A 26,306-nucleotide genomic window follows, 5' to 3' on the forward strand; every position below is an offset into this window, starting at 1 on the left:
TGGGAGGTGGGAAAGGTAGTAATTAGTTAGCCGTGTGGAGTAGCAGAGGGTACTTGAAGGTATAAGCTTTCCATTTGTAAACTTTGAAGCATTTTCCCTGTTTGAAGCCCATGTGCCATTTCTAGCTTCTATAACACCAGTTGACTCTAAATCCTGAAAATATATAGGGCATCTCAGGTCTAATTCTCACCAGAAAGATTTTCCTCTTGAAGTACTTAGTTTTTCTAGTCTAGTTTTCTCAAGTAGGGTCTCCACTCTTCAATCTGCATACTGTCTCCCCAGAAGGTATGGCTATCTCCAGTCCACTGCTGCGACGTTTCCTACCTCTGCCCCACTATTTATGTATTTTATTTGATTACTAGTGTTTTAATGTGATTTTAGAGAGGGATCATATTAAAATTCCTGTGTTAATTCTTAAAATTCTGTTTAAATTAAGATAGGCACCATGGTTTGACTGGAAGGAGTTTCTTTTCTACTAATTAGGGGAAAATAAGAGACATAAAACATGCCCTATGTATCTTTAAATTTTAGCATCTGAGATCTGCTTAACTATGACTAAGTAAAACTATTTTTGCTCCGATCTTCAGTCCTTAACCAATCCTCAGTCCTTAAATCCACTAAAATTTAAATATTGAGTAAGGAAATGGCTGCCACCCAACCCACAAATCCCGAAGCACACCAAAAATTTCTGTGAACTATTCCCTGAGGTGAAAACACCAACACATCTAATTTGAGGCTATGCAATTTACAGCTCATCCTGGTTCTGAAATCTAGGCATAGCCTAATTCATGTAGTAGTAGAAGTATGGTATCTCATACCAGTATGAAATATATGACACTAGTTTAGCTGCTGGGAGAAGGCAATGGCAACCCACTCCAGTACTCTTGCCTGGAGAATCCCAGGGACGGAGGAGCCTGGTGGGCTGCCATCTGTGGTGTCGCACAGAGTCGGACATGACTGAAGCGACTTAGCAGCAGCAGCAGCTTAGCTGCTGGCTCAGGAGTGATAAGGAAACGTTTATTAGAAAATGGAAAAATGGAAAGTAACTTACAAATAGTAACCTGCAGTAACTTGGTGCATGCGTGCTAAGTTGTGTCCAACTCTGTAACCCTATGGACTACAGCCTGTCAGGTTCCTCTGTTCATGGGAGTTTCCAGGCAAGAATACAGGAGTGGGTTGCCATTTCCTTCTCCAGGGGAACTTTCAGACCAAGGGATTGAACCTGTGTGTCATGTCTCTTGCGCTGACAAGCAGCCAGGGGTAGGGGGTGGGGTGGGAGTCTTTACCACTAGCGCCACCTATAGATACTGCTGAGCCAAAAGCAATTGGGTATATTTGACAAGGGCTTCAGTCGTGTCCGACTCTGTGTGACCCCACAGACGGCAGCCCACAAGTCTCCCCTGTCCCTGGGATTCTCCAGGCAAGAACACTGGAGTGAGTTGCCATTTTCTTGTCCAAAAAGAGAGATATGAGCTAGTTAAAATAATTGGCTAATTTGAAAGTGGAAATGAAAAGAGATTAAATAGAACTCAGAAATTTGGTACAACATAGAGTCAGCATAGCTTATTTCTTTTATACTGAAAATGCAAGAGATAAATTTGAGAAGGTCTTAAGATCCATCAAAACTCAGCCTTTTGGAATAGATCAAATTAAGACTATGACCTTCACCTCTAAAGGTAAAGTTACAATATCAAAGTGAATTAAGAAGCCTCAAAGCAAAAATAAAAATAAGGGCATAGCATTATAAGAAGAGGGACACAACGTTTCTGGAATAGCTCACCAGCTCTAGGGTAATCTAGTTTAAAGCTAGAGATATGAGGACCAAAAAACCCCAAAGAAGCACAATTTATGTGAAAAACATGTTCTTAAAAAGATCTCTGGCACATGTAACTTTCTGGAATGGAATGCATGAGAAATCTCTTACATTTTGAGAGTTTGCTGTCAAATATATATCATAAGGCTGCATTTAAATATCCTGTAAGTGAGTATTGGACACCTACCGATCATGTTCAGAATAATGAAAGTGAAAGTGAAAGTCACTCAGTCATGTCTGACTCTGCGACTCCATGGACTATACAGTCCATGGAATTCTCTAGGCCAGAATACTGGAGTGGGTAGCCTTTCCCTTCTGCAGGGCATCTTCCCAAACCAGGGATTGAACCCATGTCTCCCACATTGCAGGTGAATTCTTTACCAGCTGTGCCACCAGGGAAGCCCAAGAATACTGTAGTGGGTAGCCTATCCCTTCTCCAGCAGATCTTCCCAACCCAGGAGTTGAACCAGGGTCTCTTGCATTGCAGGTGGATTCTTTACCAACTGAGCTATCAGGGAAGCCCCATGAGCAGAATGAGGGCTGGGAAAGTTGTGCACTTGTAAGAAGAGTGTGTTCCTCAATGCCCACTTCAGAGACAGCCAAAGAGGAGAAAAAGGAAGAACCCTACAGACTGGGGTCAGGGATCACAAAGAACAGTGGACAAGGAAGCTCTTCCCAAGAGAAAAGCTTTTCCCAAGAGTTCCCAGGACTCAAGCATGGGATCATTCTTCATCCAAGAGTGGGCCCTTCACAGTGTTGACCTAGCTAGCCATGAAAGGGTTACTTTTCATGTTTTAAAAAAGTTATCTTGAAAATAACTCAGAAAACTGATCTTACAGAAACTTTTACAATTGAAAGGTCTCTTCTCAGTTCTGTTATATAAACCTTGGATAATGCTTATTTTGAACTTCCGTGAGATTCACTGTAGTAATTAAAGTGTTATTTCCTGGAGATGTGTTCTGTCACTGATTCCTCCAGTGATAAAGAACCTGCCACACTGAGCTATGACAAAGTTAATTCCAATATATGGAGCTGATGATAATGAGAGTAATCCAGGAAAGTTAATAATTTAAAAGAAATTTAATATTCTTTGGATATTTGTTTGACTTTTACATGAAGATGTTATTAAGAGTCTAATTTTATATGGATGGCCAGTAAATACATGAAAAGATGCTCAGCATCACTAATGATTAGAGAAAGGCCAAGCAGAGCAATGTTGAGGTACTACTTCATCTTTAAAAAGTCTGTAAGTAACAAATGCTGGCGAGGGTGTGGAGAAAAGGGAACCCTCCTCCATTGTTGGTGGAAATTTAAGTTGGTGCAGCCATGATGGAAAACAATTTGGAGAGTCCTCATAAAACTAAAGATAGAGCTACTGTGTGACCCAGCAATCCCACTTCTGGGTGTATATCCAAACAAAACGCTAATTCACAAAGTTACATGCACCCCTGTGTTCAAAGCAGCACTATTCACAGTAGGCAAGACGTGGAAACCACCCAAATGTCCATTGACAGATCAATGGATGAAAAAGATGTGGTACATATAGACGATGGAATACTACTCGTCCATAAAAAAGAAAAAGCTCATGCCATTTGCAGCAACGTGGATGCAACTAGTGATTATCGTACTAAGTGAAGTACGTCAGAAAAAGACATACCATATGGTATCCCTTATGTGAAGAATCTGAAATACGACACAAATGAACCTATCTATGAAACAGAAACAGAATCAGGGACATAGAGGACCACTTGTGGCTGCTGAGAAGGGGATTGGGGGAAGGATAAAGTGCTAGGTTAGGATTAGCAGATGTAAGCTTTTTATGTATAGAATGGAAATAAACAGCAAGGTCCTACTGTATAACACAGCAAGCTATATTCAGGAGCCTATGATAACTCCGGAGTTGGTGATGGACAGGGAGGCCTGGCGTGCTGCAGTCCATGGGGTCACAAAGAATCGAACACGACTGAGTGACTGAACTGAGCTGAACTGATGATAAATCATAATGGAAAATAATAAATTAAAAGGGAATGTATATATATATATGTATATATATATATATATATAACTGAATCACTTTGCTATACAGCAGTAATCAACTTTGTACATCAACTATACTTCAATTAAAAAAGAATCTGATATTAACAAAAATTGTATACTTCTTTCATTTTTGTCAAAAATAAGGAAGTTTTACATGCATTATATATAAAACATTTTTTAACATTTGTGTTTCTTTCATGTCACTTTTTTTCACCCACCATTTGTATTTGGATAGTGTTATTCTTTAACAATCAGCCAAAATAAAATTAACTTCCATGAATACGTGTGTGCATGCTAAGTTGCTTCAGTTGTGTCCGACTCTTTGTGACTCCACAGACAGAGGAACCTGGCAGGTTCCTCCATCCATGGGATTCTCCAGGCAAGCATACTGGAGTGAGTTTCCATGCCCTCCTCCAGGGGATCTCCTGCGTCTCCATAGGGAACCTGCGTCTCCTATATCTTCTCCATTGGGAGGTGGGTTCTTTACCACTCACACCACCTGGGAACCCCAACTTACATAACTTAATTATTAAAATTATGTTAAAATTGTGTTTTAATGTTTGTTTCTAGCTTTCACACTGAAAACTGTGGTTCTTAAGATCTGTTCATCCTCACTTTTTATAGTGACTTTTCAAACCAGACATCATTTGGGAATGAAATGAAAAATATTAAGTATTTGCATATTAACATAAACTTTTTTTCCCTGAAAATATCACCATGGCATGCAGGAAGCCATGTGGTTTTAGGATATCTGTGGATTATAAGCCCCGAGTTCAAGCGATTGTTGAAGGGCTGCTTACACTGGTGGTTCTATACTGATGTAAAACTCCTCTCTAGAAATTTACTATTGCTAGCAAGAGTTTTCCTTTTTAATTAACATACTCAGATTCTATTCAGCAGGACCAGGCCCAGGTTATATTTTTCTCATCACTTAGAATTCTGCTTGGAAACCTAAGTTTAAGTCTGTGATGTTCTCTTGCTTCTGTCGAGTGGGATTGCTCTTCTGGCTTATTCTTCAGTCAGCTCCTGGTTCTCATTATGCTCACTGAGCAGAAGCTTATGTTTGGAAATTCATTGAGGATTTTCTGTCTTTAATTGATTTGGTAATAATTTATATTTAGACTTTTCATATACTGATTAATGCCCAATGAAGATTGTCTCAATCAGGAGCAACCAAGACAGTTGCAATTCCCACAGCTTATGCTAAATGTGTGAACATACTGAGAAAAGTGAAGGCAAAAACTTAGACTCATTTTTGGAGATTTCCCTTGCCCTACTGACTTCATGGAACTGAATATTGAATACGTTTTTTTTTTTTTTTAATTTCTTATTCTATTTATGGCTGTGCTGGGTCTTAGTTGCTGTGCAGGCTTTCTCTAATTGCTCTCTAGTTGTGTTCCACAGGCTTCTCATTGTGGTAGCTTTTCTTGCTGCAGCTCATGGGCGCCAGAGCACGTGGGCTTCAGTAGTAGCGGCATGTGGGCTCAGTTGTTGTGGCTCATGGGCTGGAGAGCAGAGGCTCAATAGTTGTGGCGCAAGAGCTCAGCTGTTCCACAGCATATGGGATCCTCCTGGATCAGGGCTTGAACCTGGGTCTCCTGTGTTGGCGGGCAGATTCTTTACCACTGAGCTACCAAGAAATCCCTGAATACGTTTTTATATATGAAAGTACCATTGCAAACAGAGGTGCCAGTTTATTCTTAATGTCACTAACAATAATCTGAAATGTTTGTCTTCTCTGCTTGCCTGTTGTCTGTCAGTAAGAATGGAAATATCTTAGAAAAGTATCAGATATCATATGAAACTAAATATTTCCTTTATTTTGAATTTTTCTAACCTTCTTCAGTTTCCCTTATTCTTCTTCCTGAGGAGAATATTCAGAGAAGTAAATTGAAAAGTGTGAAATCATTATGGTCTATACCTAAATGGCACAGATATTTCTAAGTACTACCTCTGATATACAGATGACACCACCCTTATGGCAGAAACTAAAAAGGAACTAAAGAGCCTCTTGATGAAAGTGAAAGAGGAGAGTGAGAAAGCTGGCTTAAAACTCAACTTTGAAAAAACTAAGATCATGGCATCTGGTCCCATCACTTCATGGCAAATAGATGGAGAAACAATGGAAACAGTGAGAGATTTTATTTCCTTGGGCTCCAAAATCACTGCAGATCATGACTCCTTAGAAGAAAAGCTATGACCAACCTAGACAGCATATTAAAAAGCAGAGACATTACTTTGCTGACAAAGGTCCATCTAGTCAAAGCCATGGTTTTTCCAATAGTCATAGTTGGATGTGAGAGTTGGACCATAAAGAAAGCTGATAACTGAAGAATCAATGCTTTTGAACTGTGGTGTTGAAGACTCAGAGGATGAGATGCTTGGATGGCATCACCGATTCAATGGACATGAGTTTGAGCAAGCTCCGGGAGTTGGGGATGGACAGGGAAGCCTGGCATGCTGCAGCCATGGGGTCACAAAGTGTTGGACATGACTGAGTGAACTGAATTTTCTTTTTTTGGTATAGTTGAACAATTGAAAAAATTATCAGAATACTTTAAAAGCTGCCCTTCCCAAAGGAAAGGATATTCTTGATGATGTGGTTAATAAAAAATGATTTTTGTTTTTATTTAAAATGTCAAACTTCAAAATTAAGGCTCACCATAGTGGGCTAGGGTCTGTTGATACTTGGGAGAAAAAGCCAGACTCATTTGAGCATTCTAGTTATTTATGCTTAGAAATCTAAACCGAATCCAATAAACTTTGCAAGGTACAATACAGTTAAAACAGAGCTGGGTGTGATAGAAAAGACTATGAGAGATGATTTGTAAAATTTCAATACTGGCATGACCCTAGTAGACAGAAAGACAGCATGCTGTTCCTAGTGAATGCTACCCAAAACAATCTACTCCTTCAGTATAATCCCCATCAAAATTCCAATGTCATTCTTCACAGAAATAGAAAAAAATTTTTCAAAAATTATTATGGGAACCACAGAAGACCCCAGATAGCTAAATCAATCTTGAGCATGAAGAACAAAGCTGAAGGCATCACACTTCATGATTTCAAATTGTATTACAAAGGTATAGTAATTAAAACAGCATGGTACTGGCAGAGAAACAGACATATAGATGAATGGAACGGAATAGAGAGCCTAGAAGTAACTGCATGCATATGTGATCAACTAATCTTTGACAAAGGAACCAAGGATACAGCATGAGGAAAAGATAGTCTCTTCAATAAATGGTGTTTGGGGAACTGGATATCTAGGTGGAAGAGAATGGACTGGAACTTTATCTAACTGAACATAAAAGTCAACTCAAAATAGGTTAAAGACTTAAATGTAAGACCTGAAACCTCAAAAATCCTAGGAAAAAACATAAGGCAAAAGCTCTTTGACCTTGATCTTGGTAATGAGTGTTTGGATTCATTGCCTGACCAAAAAGCACAAACAATAAAAGTAAAAACCAAAACCAAACTAAAAACAAGTCAGATTACATTAAAAAGTTTCTTCACAGCAAATGAAACAATCAACAAAGTGAAAAGGCAACCTATGGAATAGAAGATATTTGCAAGTAAATATCTGATGAAAGGATTAATATTCAAAATGTATAAGAAACTCAAACAACTCGATAGCAAAGTAAATTTAAATATGAGCAAGGGACCCAAATAGACATTTCTCTAAAGAGAATGTACAAATGGCCAATAGTTTATGCAAAGATGCTTGACATCACTGACCATTAAGGAAATGCAAATCAAAACCAAAATAAAGTATCACCTCGCATTTGCTAGGATAGCTGTTTTTAAAAAGTCAAAAGATACCAAGTGTTGAAAAGGGTGTAGAGAAAAGGCAACCCTTATACGGTCTTGATGGGAATGTAAATTGGTATGGTCATCATGGAAAACAGCATGGAGGTTCCTAAACAAAAACAGAACTACCTTACAATGCAGCAGCTCCACTTCTGGATGTGTATGCAAAGGAAATGAAATCAGGCTCTTAAAAAGATATCTGCACTCCCATGTACATTGCAGCATTATTCAAGGTAGCCAAATTATGAAGACCACCTAAATTTTTAAGGATAGAGAATATAAATTGCTCAGCTTTAAACATAAAGAAATCCTGCCATTTTTGACAACATGGATAAATGTGGAGGATATTATGCTAAGTGAAATAAGCCAGATGGAGAAAGACAAATACTGCGTGATCTCATTTATGTGTGGACTCTTAAAAAAAAAAGGCATGGGGGAAGTGAGGGGAACTTCCCTAAGACTTCACCCTCCCAGTACAAGGCGCCTGGGTTCAATTGCTGGTCAGGGAACTAGATCCCACATGCTGCAACTAAAGATCCTGTATGCCATAATTAAGACCTGGCACAGCCTAAATAAATAAATATTCAAAACAAAACTGAGCTCATTAACAAAGACTTGAATGACAGTTACCAGGAGCTGAGGGTTAGGTAAAAAAGGGAGATGTTGATTATAACTTTAAGAGAGTAATAAGTTCTGAAAAACCAATGCATAACATCAGGTGTCTAGAGTTAATACTAAATTATACTTGAAATTTAATAAAAAGAATAGATCTCAGTGCTCATCACACACACAAAATAATAACTGTGAGGTAATGGATGTGGCAATTAGCTTGATTGTGGTCATCATTTTGCAGTGTGTACTTATATCAAAAGCATCACATTGTACACCTTACATATATACAATTTTGTCATCATATCTCAGTAAAGCTGGGATGGGGGGAGGTCATGATCCAGGAATTTTTGCCATGGAGTAAAGCAGACTTGAAGATGAGATACTACTTTCCCAGGTGTCGAGTTTATGTTGGGTGTGCTGCTAGCCTGTTTGGGGAAAAGGATATAAAGAGGCAAAGGTAGCTATTAGAATAAGCTGAAGGAAGAAGAAATTATTTTCTTGAATATGAGATCTATTGCAGAATACAAGTCCAACAAGGGGTGAGAAATATCTAGAGCCAGAACAAGGGAAGCCTGTCAGGCTGCAGTCCATGGGATCGCAGAGTTGGACACGACTGAGCGACTGAACTGAACTGAGAACAAGGGTGTAAGTGATGAGATAAGGGGCAGATAATGGGACTGATTCTTCAGCATTTTCACGTGCAGTATGTGTATTGCCTAATACTGAGAACAGCATGAGGAGAGTGTGATTACTTGTTTAGATGTTCTAACCACAAACTCGTGATTTCGTTGTAGACACAAAGCAACTCTAAGTAGGGAGAGAAGTGGAGAAAAACAATGTTTGTTAATACATCCTGGCGCAACTTTAAATCACATAACTTATTTTGGTGACATTTATTATTTTTCTCCAATTATGGGTAATTTGTTCCTGGAAAGCTTAAAAGTATAGAAAAGAATACAAATTATTGATAGTCACACTACCTTAGATTACTGTAAACCTCATAGGTTTTATAGAATTTATGCCATATAGCAGAACATTTCATATACTGTTTTATTTGCTTGCTGTTGTTATTGTCACATTATCAGCTATTTCTGGAAAAATTAATCTTTAGTGACTTCTTTTGGCCATTACTAAGTAAATTATTTGGGATATGTCAGAATTGCTCCTCAACCTTACATCAAATATTTATTTTGAAAAATTTTATCTTAAAAATGTATTACAAGAATCAAAAATAGTAAAGGTAGTGCTAATTTTTCTTTTTATTGTCCTGTATAGAGATTTGGGGATCCTAACACAGAAATGAACTCCCACTGGTTACATGGCCAAATGATTTTATTATCCATGTAGACAAAAAACTGTCATTGTGATCAGTGATAATGACTTTCAAAACTGAGTAATTTTGAGTTGGTATATTTGTTTTAGTGTAGAATAAAAAATTTTATCTGTTTAGTATTTAACACTAATTGCCTTCTGGAAATGAACTATTTACTCACATACTAATTATAATTGAGTATTTCAGGATATTGGGTATGATTTTATGAAGTAACTTAAAGGGGTGATGTGAATATGGTCGGAGAAGGCAATGGCACCCCACTCCAAGCACCCCACTCTTGCCTGGAAAATCCCATGGACAGAGGAGCCTGGTAGGCTGCAGTCCATGGGATCACTAGGACACGACTGAGAGACTTCACTTTCACTTTTCACTTTCATGCATTGGAGAAGGAAATGGCAACCCACTCCAGTGTTCTTGCCTGGAGAATCCCAGGGACGGAGGAGCCTGGTGGGCTGCCGTCTATGGCATCGCACAGAGTCGGACACGACTGAAGCGACTTAGCAGCAGCAGCAGTGAATATGGTATGAATATTCTAGAATATGGTATCTAGAAACTATGATAATCAAGGTGCCTTAGCAGTGTTACTACTACTGGGCTTAATCTTATGTCATCTAATGCAGAAAACCAGTAAGCTAATAAGCTGGGCTTTTTTCTCTAATTGAGGCCAGCTGGAATGATAAAGGACCTTGGATGACCTCCACTGTAAAAATAATTTCTATTGAGGAATGACTTAATTATATTGATTCAAAATATGCATTCAAACCATTCTCATAAACATAATAGGAAATGTATTTCTAAAGTTCAGTGTGCTGTTGGGTGGATGGCATGATAATCATAACATTTTTATGTATTAAAAGAAAAAAGGTTTCATTTAAGGCAACCCCTGCTTCCACAGGAAATAAACTTAAGCCCATTGAGTTTGATAGTGTCAATTGTTTTTAGATAGAATAGAATTCAGTTTATAGTCCAGTGCATTTTACTTGAAATTGGATGGCCTTCCAGTGTACTTGTGGAGGAAAAGTTGCTTAATTTCATTGATCCATTGTCTTTCTAATAAAATAGTGGAAAGCAAGCAAAAGCTACCAAAAGTACTTCCAAAAAAGTTGTTCTTTCAGTAGGTGAAAAAAAGGAAAATGTATAATTTTGTCTGGTCATTTATTGGACCCTTAGTATTTCTGCCTTATAATAAACACCTTCCCTTTCATTTTCTTCCCCTTTAAGCTGTATTTAGTAATGAAAGGCAGGGCATTGAGGGAGATTGAAGTTAAAATCAACACAGAAAGAGTTTTTACAGAGTCAAATAGACCAAAGCTGGTTCAATTTATGAGCCAGGAAAGCTGTTTCTTTACCAACCTGAACAAGCTCTGTACTGAGGCTATTGTAACTCACTCGTCCCACAGAGCTTAGAAAAAGGTTTTCTTGTTGCTTGCCCTGAGGTCCAAAATTGAATTTTCCAAGTTTAAGGGTAAAATTATTTCAAGAAAACCTATAAAATTGCTGGCTGCCTTTTTTTTTCCTTTGCTGAAGGTTAAACACGTAAAACTTTATTTTGCTCTGTGTTTTCCTCTCTCAGTTATCAGTATCTACCATAATGCAAAAAAAGCATTAATTATTAGGCTCAGTTAATGAACAGAAGAATTTCCTCTTACACCTCCGGTATTCATAGCAACCTCTTGCTGGTGGAAGCTGTTCTGAGAACATACTCACACAGAACAGGAGATGGAGCTCTTCACTAACACGAATTCAAGGTGCCTCCTGACTTTTCAGATTAACCTCCTTTACTTTATCCTACAAAATTCAGAGCTTCTCACAAATCAGGGCTGCCCCCATTTCCTCTGATTTTTAGTTACCTATGTTGGGAAGTATCGAGTTTGGGGAATCAAAGTCCTTCCAAAAGTCCTTCCAAAAGTCCTCACGGATCTTTTACTTCAAAATGATGAGAACATGCAGAAACAGCTCTGGGTCGCAGGGCTGTGAGATTTAGAGAAGAAAAGGTGGTATTCCTCACAAAGAATCATATCCCAAACTACAGGGCAATTTACCTGCAGCGTTTGACTGGAGATGTGGAGCTATTAATATTGTGTGTGTGTGTGTGTGTGTGTGTGTGTGTGTGTGTCTATGGCAAAGTAAGACCCTCGCCCTCTTTGACATAGATGAGTTCAGTTCCTTAGTTGTGTCCAACTCACATGCCGGGCCTCCCTGTCCTTCACCAGCTCCCGGAGCTTGCTCAAACTCATGTGCATTGAGTCGGTGATGCCATCCAACCATCTCATCCTCTGTCATCCCCTTCTTCCGCTTTTGATCTTTCCCAGCATCAAGGTCTTTTCCAATGAGTCAGTTCTTCACATCAAGTGGTCAAAGTATTGGAGTTTCAGCTTCAGCATCAGTCCTTCCAAAGGATATTCAGGTCTGATTTCCTTTAGGATTGACTGACTTGATCTCCTTGCATTCCAAGGGACTCTCGAGAGTCTTCTCTAACACCACAGTTCAAAAGCAGCACTTCGGTGCTCAGCTTTATTTATGGCCCAACTCTGACATCCATCCATGACGACTGGAAAAACCATGGCTTTGACTAGATGCACCTTTGTCAGCAAAGTAATGTCTCTGCTTTTTAATATGCTGTCTAGGTTGGTCATAGCTTTTCTTCCAAGGAGCAAGCAAAGCATCTTTTAATTTCATTGCTGCAGTCACTGTCTTCAGTGATTTTGGATCCCAAGAAAATAAAGTCTCTCACTGTGTCCATTGTTTCTCCATCTATTTGCCATGAAGTGATGGGACCAGACGCCATGATCTTAGTTTTCTGAATGTTGAGTTTTAAGCCAACTTTTCACTTTCCTTTTTCACTTTCATCAAGAGGCACTTTAGTTCCTCTTCACTTTCTACCATAAGGGTGGCGTCATCTGCATATCTGAGGTTATTGATATTTCTCCTGGTGATCCTGATTCCAGCTTGTGCTTCATCCAGCCCAGCAGTTCACATGATATACTCTGCATATAAGTTAAATAAGCAGGGTGACAATATACAGCCTTGACGTACTCCTTTCCCGATTTGAAACCAGTCTGTTGTTCCACATCCAGTTCTAACTGTTGCTTCTTGACCAACATACAGATTTCTCAGGAGGCAGGTCAGGTGGTCTGGTATTCCCATCTCTTTCAGAATTTTCCACAGTTTATTATAATCCACACAGTCAAAGCTTTGGCATAGTCAATAAAGCAGAAGTAGATGTTTTTCTGGAACTCTCTTGCTTTTTCAGTGATCCAACAGATGTTGGCAATTTGATCTCTGGTTCCTCTGCCTTTTCTAAATCTAGCTTGAACATCCAGAAGTTCACAGTTCACATACCTTGAAGCCTGGCTTGGAGAATTTTGAGCATTACTTTGCTAGTGTGTGAGATGAGTGCAATTGTGTGGTAGTTTGAACATTCTTTGGCATTGCCTTTCTTTGGGATTAGAATGAAAACTGAGGCCTGTGGCCACTGCTGAGTTTTCCAAATTTCCTGGCATATTGACTGCAGCACTTTAATGGCATCATCTTTTAGGATTTGAAATAGTTCAACTGGAATTCCATCACCTCCACTATCTTTGTTCGTGGTGATGCTTCCTAAGGCCTACTTGACTTTGCATTCCAGGATGTGTGGCTCTAGATGGGTGATCACACCATCATGGTTATCTGGGTCATGAAGATCTTTTTTGATATAATTCTTCTGTGTGAAGTCTATGCAAGTGAAGCTATAAGGCCCCTTTGTCAGTCAGAGTGCTCTTACCAAAAGAAACAATGGAATTGCCCCTCTAGTTGGCTCATTTAATTCACTTACTTTTGAGAATAGTCATAGATACCCTCTTCCTGTGCTAACCTCTCTGAATATGATTTTTTTTTTAACATTTCTACCTTTTCCAGCTTTGTTCTAGGCACAACTTCATTTCTTTTCCTTTATATTCTGTTCAATGGTAGGAAATAATTTTGGAAGTGAAAACCCCTCACAATTCATGGGAAGGAAGCAAAAGAGCAGTTTTAGCCATCACTCTTTCTGACAGAACACTAAAGAGACACAGTTCCTTTATACATTTAGTCTATTAGGAACTATTAAATTCATCACCCTTATTGCAAAGAATAATCCTGTTTAGGAGAAGCCTCTATGACAACTTAAGTGTAGCCATTATTGTTCACCATGGACATTTGGGAGTTTCCCACTGGATTCAACATTCCAATCATAGGGAGCTGCAGAAAGGGTGCTTAGCAGCTCACTCCTGGTTCACTCCTAGTGCATGCACTTACTGAAGAAGGACCGGCTGCAGAATGGGATTAGGTTATAAATGAGGGTAAGAGACGCAGGTTAGACCCCAGTTCACATCATCTTATCTCAGCTTCTCCCATTGCTAGTGAAGCCCAGGTGATGAGATCAACTGTGTCTAGCCATGCACCCATGGACAGCACTCACCCTTCCATGAGGTTTGTGAGCCCAAGAAGTCCTTCTTTTGCAGCCTCTGTGGGGCAGTGTTCTGTTTCCTTTCCTTCCAATTCAGGGGGAACCCTCTAAGAGAGCTTTCTTTGTGTCCTGCAGAAACAGTAAAACTAGTGGGGGGAAATGGCTTGATAATTTATCTATTTATAAGCACTAAAAAGTGAGAAGCCAAGGACTATTTCCTTTTTTAAAAAATGTAAAAAAAAATTGAGGTGTAGTTTATCTACAAAATTATATAAGTTTCAGGTGAACAACATAGCAATTCACAATTTTTAAGTTATATTCCATTTATAGTTATTATAAAGCATTGGCTATATTCCCTGTGCTATCCAGTATATCCTTGGAGCTTATTCATTTTGTACACAGTAGTTTGTGCCTTTTAATACCCTGTCCCTATCTTGCCTCTCCCCGCTTCTCTCTTTCCGCTGATAACCACTAATTTGTTCTTGATATCTGTGTCTGTTTCTTTTTCTGTTATATTCACTGTAACAAAAGTTTGTTGTATTTTGTTGTACAAAAGTTTGTTGTATTTATTCTTGGATTCCACATATAAGTAATATCATACAGTTTTTGTCTTTGTCTGACTTACTTTACTAAACATAATACCATCCAGGTTCGTCCATGTTGTCGCAAAAGGCAAAATTTCATTCTATTTTCATGGCTGAACAGTATTCCATTGTGTGTTTTTCTGTGCGTGTGTCTGTGTGCGAGATACAGTGTACATACGCTACATTAATAGTCTTTGTCCATTCATCTGTTGATGAACACTTAAGTTGCTTCCATAACCTTGGCAGTTACAAACAGTGCTATTATGAACGTTGGGTGCATGTACATTTTCAAATTAGTGTTTTCATTTTTTTTTTTCAGATATCACCGAGGAGTGTAATTGCTGGTTCATATGATAGCTCTCCCACATGGCAGGTGGATTCTTTACCAGCTGAGCCACAAGGGAAGCCCAAGAATACTGGACTGTATAGTCCATGGGGTCACAAACAGTTGGACAGGACTAAGCGACCTTCACTTTCACTTTTCAGTTTCATAGTAGCTCTAATTTAGTTTCTTGAGAAACCTCCATAGTGTTTTCCACAGTGGCTTCACCAATTTACATCCCACCAACAGTATAGGAGTGTTCCCTTTTCTCCAAACCCACTTCAGCGTTTATTGCTTGTAGACTTCTTGATGATAGCCTCATTGCTAGGTGTTAAGTATTAGGTTGACACCTCATTGTGGTTCTAGTTGGCATATCTCTGATGGTTTTTGATGTTGAGCATCTTTTCATGTGCCTGTTGTCCATCTATGTCTTCTTTGGAAAAATGTCTATTCAGGTCTTCTGTCCATTTTATCCATTTAATCTGGTTGTAGAAAGGCTGAGGATCAGAAAGGGCATGATTTTTGTAGAGCCTGACTTTGCTCTCTATTATTCCCAGTCCTGTAAGTGGTAGAGACCTCGTAAATGGTTTCTAGACTTCTTTCCCAAATTTTTCCTACCATTTGGAGAGGTCAGAGGATATAATGTCCTGGGGGCCTCTCTGGGTTTCCAGGATTTCTGGAGTGATGTAGATAACAGTTGAGTTAGGATTTTACAGCAGAGCCTAGGGAAGATATTTTCAGAAAAGTGTTTTCACATATTTTCTAATTATGATGAATTTGTTAAAGAAATCCTAGTTCATTAGGTACTGTCAGTGATGTGATATATTTGATTTGTGACAAGCCAAAATCAGAATTTCTTCCTTCGATGTGTTTTGGAAATGGATAATGCACAGTACTCATTATGGATGCACACAGCATATCATCAGCCTGTAATTGTGTCCGTCGGCAACAATTTATATGTGATGCCCTGTCAGTCCCGTTGATAAGGAAAACCACTTGGTGGAGATTTGGTCAGTTAGGTTTGAGTTGTTGGAATTTGTTGGTTCTGTTAAACAGTAACAAGGAAAATAAGTGTTTTATTTAATTTATGTGGAAAAATTAAAACAAGTTCTGAGCCTAGAAAGAAGCTTCAGAAGGCTTTCAGTGAGGTACATTAACATTATGTTCTTGCATTCTGTCGAGATATGAAACAGTGCTCACACTGTGTGGTTCGTTTAGAACTCAATAGAAGAAAATTTAAGTACCTTTTCTGAAAACACATGTGTCCCTTTTTATATAATAAAGTAATCTATAATTACTTCCTTTAACATCAGCTGCAAAAAACCCACTTATAATTAATCACAACATCTGTATTAGCTTGGTGTTCCATATATTTATGTTGTATTATTACTCCTTTAGAAATTCTATTGAGAGCTTAACAGTGTTACTGTGAGTTTATGTTAAAACTGAGTACAAGGTACTGTTTTTCTCTTTCCTTTTTTAAGGAATGATATTGGTGATTGCTTCTAATAAAAGTATGATCTGAAAGTTACTTTGATATCCATGAGTATTTGCCCTTGAAGAATCTCCGGTGGTTTCCCCTAGTTATGTCAATGTAAACTATTAGACATCAATTGCTGGGGAAGAGATTTGAACAGGAGTATAGAAGGATACTAAGAAACATTTTAGGTTTTTAATCACAGGTGTCCTTACAGCCAAATCTGGTTATGAATAAGAAAGAAGGTTAATTTGAAGAACTTTCTGGGAGGGAAGATACCAGCTTAGGTACTTTATGTGATGAGAGTACTAGCCTTTTAAAAATAGTTTGAAGGATCTTGAAACTTATCAAGTCCAAGAATTTCTTCTTACAATATGAACAAATCAAAGTATTGAGGGTTTAAATTACTTTCCCAGTATCACCCAGACAGTTCAATGCTGAACCAGAACTGGAATGCATGGAACATGGTGTTTTGTTTGTTTGCTTGTTTTTGTTTTCAAATATCACAAATTACTGACCCAGCATTTGGAAATTCTGGTATCAGATAAACTTAAGGGTTAAAATAGCTTGATTAGCTTTAGTCACAATCACATTCTGGTTTACACTGAGATGACCTGCATGAGAGCTGGAAAAATAAAAGGGGAGGCCAGTATCTTTCATCAGGAGTCTCTGCTGTTCTGCACCTGTGTGATATTCAGTCATTGCTCTGTACATCCCATCAGGCCTTGCTAAGAAAGGCTGCTTCTACTAACCGGCCTCCAACCAGCACAACTGCGAGTTACAAAGTCATAATAAAACGCAGGTTATTCAGTTATCTTTACAGTTGTTCTGTTCCAAAGACAGGTACCTTAGTCCTCAGTAAAAAAGAAATTTGAGAAAATTATTTGGCACCATAAACCCAGAGCCTTCAGAACATCCATATTTCCTGACCTGATAGCCTCCCAGTCTTTCCTAAGAAATAACGGCAAATTCAGAAGAAAATGACTTTATGTCAAAATCTCAGTGCTATTATTTATGATACTGAAAAATCAACAAGATATACAAGCAAATTACATAAAGTATTTATGAAATAACAGTAATTTGAAGGAACATTAAGCATATTTTTACAATATGAGAAAATATAAATATTCATTGTTAAAAAGCAAAGAAAATCAGAGAAAATATTAGATATTGTATCCTTGAGTAATAAGGATTAAGAAGTTAAAATTTACTTCAAGTAAATTTTTCTGTATGTTCCAATTTGTCTCCATAGAATATGCTTATAGTTTATAATCAAGAATTAGCTTACTGAAAACAGATGAAAGAAAATGATAGAAGCCTTTAAAGACTACAGTGCAGAGTGCTATGGAAAAGGAAAAAAAATGTATATAGTTATAAAAACACTATGCTTTCAATTTTAGGGAGCTGGGAGACCTAGCTCAAAGACATTTAAGCTCTGGATATGGCTGCTACTTGTGAATTCTGCTCTCGTTTTTAATTCATGGGTAAAATTAGATTTTTATTACTGTCAACTTCTCATTTTCTATTCTACCACCTTTCCCCTTCTGTCATCTTCCTGCTTTCCTTCTGTTCCATTTCTCCTAGGATTTGGAAACAAACTCTAACTGAAATTTGGTTACAAACTCGAGGTATTTGGTTATTCCATTTTGAAAAGCTTAAACATGGTTCTAGGAAAAGCATTTATTCTGATCAAAATTATAAAAGTGAAATAAACCCTTCCTATTATATATTTTTAATTAGGTGATAAGTCTGTTAGTTCTTCCTACTTGCACCCAATATAAAAGAAGCCTCAGGAAACCAAGTTCCTTTCCCAAGATTGCTTTCAGATAATTAGTACTATTAGATTATTACTGTTTCAGAGGGGGAGTCTTTAAGAATTGGCTTTTCTATGTGTTAAATTTTCTTTCTCAAAGCTTTTGGTAACATTTATTTTTTTCCTCGTAACTTTGCATGGATAGCACATTCATTTCCAAACACTTACCATATGTTATAAATCAGATATTGGTAAACTTTATCTTTGTATGTTTGTGTGCTCAATCGTGTCTGAATCTTTGTGACTCCATAGACTCTAGGCCACCAGGTTCCTCTGGAGTGGGTTGCCATTACCTTCTCCAGGGATTTTCCCAACCCAGGGTTTGAACCCTCATCTCCTGTGGTTTCTGCATTGGCAGGTGGGTTCTTTACCACTGAGCTCCCAGAGAAACCCCACTAACATATAAGTGATATAAATATAAAGCATAATGAATTTTAAAAAATGAAAGCCAAGTAGTGTCATTTAGTGAGAACTTGAGACCCTAAAATGTTGAAGCAGCTTTTTACAGTATCAGGTTAGAATGGTAGAGGCAGTAACATGCTTGACACACTCATTTTAAACTCTCAGTCACTGATCACACAATCATCTCACCATTTGAAAAGAATGATGTGGGAAATATTACTGCTGAGAATTTATTATACCTTGTTCTTTATGAGATAGTATATAAAGAAGGCAAGCCATGATTTAAAACTTTGGCAAATACCTAGATATAAACTTCATGATAAAATTGCAGTGCAGAATACCCATTAGATACATCTTTGGTGAACAAATGGTGTTCAATATGTTGTTCAGGGTAATTTTCTTTTTCCTAGAAAAGTTACCATCCAGAAAAGAAGAGACATTTATCTCTTGAAAGGCATCTTTGTAACAAGTTTTGCTCAGTTATAGGAGACTTGCAATTCAGTAGAATGGAACACTTGCTCAGTTTTCAACAAAGGATTGCCTCCATGTTACAAAATTTTACAAAGTTTGTGGAAACCAAAGATTCCTCATTTTGGTTATAGTGAAGTTTAGGACGCTAAATAGCATATGGCCATCCTTGATACGGTATCTTAGGTTGGATTCCTTAGAAACAAGTCTTGACACAGGGATTCTTGTTTTGGTGTTTTATCAAGTATACTCAGGAGAAAGAAAGTGAAGGAAGCAGGGTAAGGTGTGGGGGTGGGGGTAGGGGGTTCTGTGGGAGGGGTGGGGAAAGGAGGTTATGGCAGCAAGAGTGTAGTTTGGGCCTGAGTTCACAAGGAGTTCTGGAACATGAATAGTGCCACAGCAAATATCCCACCAAAACCAAGGCCCTCAGTGTTTTGTTGTTGTTTTTTTTTCTTTTTGAAACCCACATACATAAGTTACTGGCTAAAGTGAAGGTAGGCTCTGGCTTCCATATGGTAAAAGGCAATTTTGAGACCAGAGAAAGGAGCATCTGTGAGCCTTTAGTAGCCCAAACTACAAAATGAATATGGTAACTTGGTAAATGTAATCTGAGTAAGTCACCAAGAACATCTACTAAAGTTGGCTTTTAAGAGCAAGAGGCTTCTAATCAGAAACCACGTGAACACAGGGTTGTGCGTAGTTACGTTTGAGTGGTGCCACCTCCTATTCTGTTTTCTCAGAGCTTATTTTGAGGCATTCCTGCTTTTAGAAAATCATTAATAAAACGACATACTCCAAGTGGAGAGCAAAATAATTCCATGTGAAGGATATATAATCAAATATTTGATTTCATTCACTGTAAGACTGTCTTTCTCTAATCATGTCTAATCTCTTTCCAGTAATTCTTACTGTGCCACACGCATGTGCTTTAAATCATATTTGTTCGTTTCCTTGTTTTGGTCACCTATTTGGAGACAGTTGCTTTAGAAACTCTTTTTTTGTTCTGTGAGTTCACCCTAAAATGTTCTCTATGCTCTTGATATGCCTCATATTGTATTTTCGTGTGAATGAAGATACACTTAGACTTGGGCACTTCTACCTTCTATTCTGTTTTTTAAGAGATTCCAATTGCATGTAAAAGTTTTGAAAATGATTCCCTTTTAACCTATATTTGAAGTCATATAAATTTTTAACTATTTAGCACTGCTTGTACATATGGTGGTTTATGACTTTTTCAAAAATTTAAGCTGCACAATAATCCTATGAGAAACAACAGATACCTCTATCTCTGTTGTACATGTGTGTGCATTCTCAGTTGCTCAGTCGTCTTTGACTCTTTGCCACCCCCATGGACTGTAGCCTGCCAGACTACTCTATCCGCAGGATTATCCAGGCAGAAATACTGGAGTGGGTTGCCATTTCCTACCCCAGGAATCTTCCCAACCCAGAAATCAAACCCACATCCCTTGCATCTCCTGCATAGTCAGATGGGTTCTTTACCACTGTACCGCCTGAAAAGCCCACCATTTCCATTCAGTTCAGTTGCTTAGTCGTGTCCAACTCTTTGTGACCCCATGAATCGCAGCACACCAGGCCTCCCTGTCCATCACCAACCCCCGGAGTTCACCCAAACCCATGTCCATCAAGTCAGTGATGCCATCCAACCATCTCATCCTCTGTCATCCCCTTCTCCTGCCTTCAGCCTTTCCCAGCATCAAATGAGTCAGCTCTTTGCATCAGGTGTCCAAAGTATTGGAGTTTCAGCTTCAACATCAGTCCTTCCAATGAACACCCAGGACTGATCTCCTTTAGGATGGACTGGTTGGATCTCCTGGCAGTCCAAGGGACTCTCAAGAGTCTTCTCCAACACCACAGTTCAAAAGTATCAGTTCTTTGGTGCTCAGCTTTCTTTATGGTCCAACTCTCACATCCATACATGACTACTGGAAAAACCATAGCCTTGACTAGGCGGACCTTTGTTGGCAAAGTAATGTCTCTGCTTTTTAATATGCCATTTCCATTACCTGATGGTAAAATCAAATTACAGAGAAATGAATATATTCTTTTACTAAGAGATATTTATGGTTTCATATTTTAAGAGTCCAGGAGTGGTTGATGTGATGGCTCTTAAATCTCAGCCACAAGACAGGAGCCTAACTGAGGCTAAACCAATGTACATTTTTTGTAAATCACAAAAAATGCTTCAAGTTCTGAGTTTTTGTGATTAAAATAAGTTTAAAAAGAAAAGACTTTTTGTCTTATCTATATCACAGACAGGTTTCATTGCTATAAATCAGGAAAAACAGCATGAATAAATATATCTAAATAAAGCGAATTTAAAAGGATAATTCTTCTAGATGAAGATATGAGAAGCCATAAATGGATATATATCTGAACTCCATAGTCAGGGTGGTGCTAGGGGATGAGATTTAAGCAAATACCTCAGGTTGGAAGAAGTGAGTGTGGTGGGGAGAAATAAAATTTTAGAAGGCTTGTGAAAAATATATCCTGAGATTTTCACCAGATGCTGAACTTTAACGGAGAAGGCAACGGCACCCCACTCCAGTATTTTTGCCTGGAAAATCCCATGGACAGAGGAGCTTAGTAGGCTGTAGTCCATGGAGTCACGAAGAGTCGGACACGACTGAGTGACTTCCCTTTCACTTTTCACTTTCATGCATTGGAGAAGGAAATGGCAACCCACTCCGGTGTTCTTGCCTGGAGAATCCCAGGGATGGGGGAGCCTGGTGGGCTACCATCTATGGGGTCGCACAGAGTCAGACATGACTAAAGCGACTTAGTAGCAGCAGCAGCAGCTGAACTTTAAATATTTCATTGAGTTTGAATGGACATTTGGGAAAATTATATTTCTTTTAATTATCAAACACTAGAAGCTGATTGTAACAGAATTACCAACCCCCAGTTACTTAACTTCCCCTGATCTTAGAATAAGGTCTTTTTCTTGGTCCTTCAGTGAGGACCTGAAAACACAAAAATCCCAGTTAGAATTCAAGCTGGAGAGCATCAAACTTACATATTTAATTCAAAGATAATAAGCTTATACAGTGAATATTTTTCCTATTTACATGATTTATGTCTTAATTTATTTAAACTTTTCTTTTTTATTGAAGTATTTATAATATTGTGTTAGTGTCAGGTGTGTAGCAAAGTGATTTGGTAATTTTTTTCAGATTATATTCATTGCAATTTATTAAGAGATACTGAATCTAATTCCCCGTGCTATATAGTAAATCCTTGTTGCTTATCTTAGTAGTTTGTATTGTTAATTCCATTTACTTGCCCCTCCCCTGCTCCCTCTTCTTTTGGTAATCATAAGTTTGTCATCCGTATATGAGGGTCTATTTCTGTTTTGTGTATAGACTCATTTGTATTGTTTTTAGATTCCGCATATATGTGGTGTATATAGTATTTGTCTTTTCCTGTCTGCCTTACTTCATTGAGTATAATATTCCAAAAGTCTGCCTTTTAACAGTTTTGAGGCCTCTAAAAAGGCTTTATAATTCATTAACTTTATTCTCCAGTACTTTATTTCTTTGATATTTAAAGTAAATAGTATCATTTCAAACATTGTATTTTCAACTGTTTGCTGCTGGGTTATATAAATGAAATCAATTTGGGGGTTGCCAAAATTGATATATTTTCTTAATAACTTTTGCTAAGCTCTATTGAGTTAGCCCAGGGACGGGGGAGCCTGGTGGGCTGCTGTCTATGGGGTCACACAGAGTCGGACACGACTGAAGTGACTTAGCAGCACTGAGTAAGCCAAAAAGTTCATTTGGACGCTTCCATAATACCTTATAGAAAAATGCAAACCACCTTTTTGGCCAACTCCATAAATTCCATTTATTTGTCTTTAGATTCACAGGCCTTTAAAATTTTTTTATTGAAGTATAGTTGATTTACAACATTGTGTTAATTTCTGCTGTACAACAAATTGATTTGGTTATACATGTATATGTATTCTTTTTTAATATATTCTTTTCCATTATGGTTTGTCATAGGATATTGAATATAGTTTACTGTGCTATACAGTAGGACCTTGTCATTTATCCATTCTGTACATAAAAACACACATCTGCTAACCCCAGCCTCCTGCTCCATCTTTCCCCAAACCCTCCCTCTTGGCAACCACCAGTCTGTCCTTTAGGTCTGTGAGCATCTCAGGCTTTTTGATATAGAAGACTGTAACATTTGGGATAATGACGGTTTAAGTTTTATCTTTCCTTCTTCATATATTTTATTCCTTTGTTTCTTTACTGCTTTTCAAGTAATCCATGTGTTTATTTCTGTCGAGTCCCCTTTATTATATTTATTATTTACTTCAGTGTAGTACTTCTGTTACCAAGTCAATTAAAATGGTGACAGGAGTTGATGACCAGGTTGCTGGGTTTTTTTTTTTTTTTTTTGGCTGTGCCGCACAACAATGTGGAATCTTTCTTCCCAATCAGGGATGAAAGCCTCAACCCCTGCAGATCATGTCTGTAATGATGAGTGAGAATATTTCAAAGGCAATTGCCTCTATATGCAATTCCATCTAGCAATTGAAGTGAGGTGGGTAAATTTATAAAGAGATTTGCATGTGAAATAAAGGGAAGAATTAGGAAGAAGATAGAGTACTGTGAAGCAAGAGAGATGCTTATTTTTAATTAAAAGACTTGATAATAAAGAAACATTAGGGAATTCCCTCTTGGTCTAGTGGTTAGCACTCATCACGTTCACTGCGGTGGCATGGGTTCAGTCCCTAGTCAGGGAAGTAAGATCCCACAAGTCGCATGATGTGGCCAAAAAAAGTAAATAAAATAAGGATCATTAAGAAAAAGTTCCAGAAAGAAAGGGTTGAAGATATTAGAAAGAAATTGTCATATCTTTAGAGGATACCTTTATAAGGTCCTAGGCTTCCCTGACAGCTCAGTTGGTAAAGAATCCACCTGCAATGCAGGATACCCCAGTTCGATTCCTGGGTCAGGAAGATCTGCTGGAGAAGGGATAGGCTACCCACTCCAGTATTCTTGGGCTTCCCTGGTGGCTCAGCTGGAAAAGAATCTGCCTGCAATGTGGGAGACCTGGGTTTGGTCCCTGGGTTGGGAAGATCCCCTGCAGAAGGGAAAGGCTACCCACTCCAGTGTTCTGGCCTAGAGAATTCCATGGACTCTATAGTCCATGGGGTTGCAAAGAGCTGGACACGACTGAGCAACTTTCACTTTCAGTTTATAAAGTCTTATGGCCCATCACTATGACTCCTCCTTTTTATACACCCTGATGACTTCTGTGATATGTCAGTTTAGCTAGACTATAGTCCCCAGTTATTTGATCACACACTACCCTACATGTTGCTATGGAAATTTGTGCAAATGAAATTAAAGTCCTTAATCAGCTAACTTTAGGTAGAGTGTTTTACCCTGAATACTATGAGTGGGCCTGACTAAATCAATTGGAAGGCCTTAAAAGTCAGACTGACATGAGACATGTCAAGGTATAGAAAAAAATTTTCCTGTGGACAACAGCATCTGACCATGCCCACGAAATTCTATCCTATTTAAAGTCTTATTTTTTGATTGCCTGTGGACAACAGCTTCAGCTTGTACAGTTGGTTCCAGCCCAACCAGGATAGGATCTTCCCTTCCACACTGCCTGCAGAAGTGTGGCAGTTTGGGACTTGCTTAGCCAGATCTCACAATCACATAAGCCAATTCCATGTAGTATATACATACTACATATATATATGTAATATATATGACTTGTACATATGTACATATATAATATGTATCACATCATACATATGATGATGTACAACCAGTTCTGTTTCTCTGGGTGAACCTGACTGATGTATACACCCTCAAGTTCCTTGGTCCCCTGTCTCTCTATCCTACTGTCATGGAAAAATGAAAACTTTAGTTGAATCCAGCACTCACTATGACTAAATATTAATAAATATGGAGTTTTAAAAGATATCTGAGGAGAAGGCTACATAATAGGTGAGAAATAGCAAATTAATAAAAAGATAAAGATATTCGGGACCTACATGCACTTTCCAAACAGAACCCAGCCATTAAGCTTCTTTATATTGAAGAACTTATTCACCTGAAGTCAGTATTGTATGGCTTAAAATTATATGGCCTTAAAATGTTTAGAATAAAAAATAAATAAAAGCTTAAGATTCACTAAATAATCTTTCTAACAAAATAGGTCTTCCTACACAATGTAACCTCTACTTTTTATTCTCTCCCTCATCTTCAGAACAATCTTCCTATTGGGTTCTGAGAAAATCTTATCTAATAGCATGCTAAAGGCACTGTTTATAAGGTAAAGGAAAATAATATATCCAGAGTATCTGCATTTCTCTTTGATGAATGGAAAGTTTAATCAGCCTTAATCAAGATGCTATAATTATTTATGCTAATGTATGAATAACTGAGGCCTGGCGTGCTGCGATTCATGGGGTCGCAAAGAGTCGGACACGACTGAGCGACTTATCTGATCTGATCTGATCTGATGAATAACTGATAATGGGATTTACATAAAGCCAAATAAATGAATCTCCAAAGAGAGAATTTCAGAAATCAGCAAATAAGTCAATTCATGGATAGTGAATAATGTGTAAAATTCTGTAGGTTGTAAAATGGTGCTACACCAATGAAATAATTTTGAGTCTGGTGAAAGTGAAGGTAAATGTACAACTAGGTGAGACATCTATATTCTAGGCCCCCACTGTCTCTTTTGACAGCCCTACTTTCTCTTATTCTACCCTGATTAATAGTGTTGTTGTTCAGTTGCTCAGTTGTGTTCAACTCTTTGCAACCCCATGGATTGCAGCATGCCAGGCTTCCCTGTCCTTCACCATCTCCTGGAGTTTTCTCAAACTCATGTCCATTGAATAGGTGATGCCATCCAACCATCTCATCCTCTGCCATGCTCTTCTACTCCTGCCCTCAATCTTACCCAGCATCAGAGTCTTTTCCAATGAGTCAGCTCCTCACATCAGGTGGCCAAAATATTGGAGCTTCAGCTTCAGCATTAGTCCTTCCAGTGAATATTCAGGGTTGATTTCCTTTAGGATTGACTGGTTTGATCTCCTTCTCCAGCACCACACTTTGAAAAGCGTCACTTCTTCAGTGCTCAGCCTTGAATGGCTCTTTCTCATTGGAAGCGGGTTGTATTGACAATGGGATGCGGTGCTCCTGAGATCCT

General features: G+C 38.2%; 1 protein-coding gene across 4 annotated transcripts in view; it reads left to right on the forward strand.

The window, feature by feature from the left end:
* Positions 1–26,306, forward strand: part of STAC (SH3 and cysteine rich domain) — a 353,446-nt gene that overhangs the window by 6,159 nt on the left and 320,981 nt on the right. The gene's annotated exons all lie outside the window — the stretch shown is intronic.

This window comes from Bos taurus, chromosome 22, assembly GCF_002263795.3.
Source record: "Bos taurus isolate L1 Dominette 01449 registration number 42190680 breed Hereford chromosome 22, ARS-UCD2.0, whole genome shotgun sequence".
Classification (NCBI taxonomy): Eukaryota; Metazoa; Chordata; class Mammalia; order Artiodactyla; family Bovidae; genus Bos; species Bos taurus.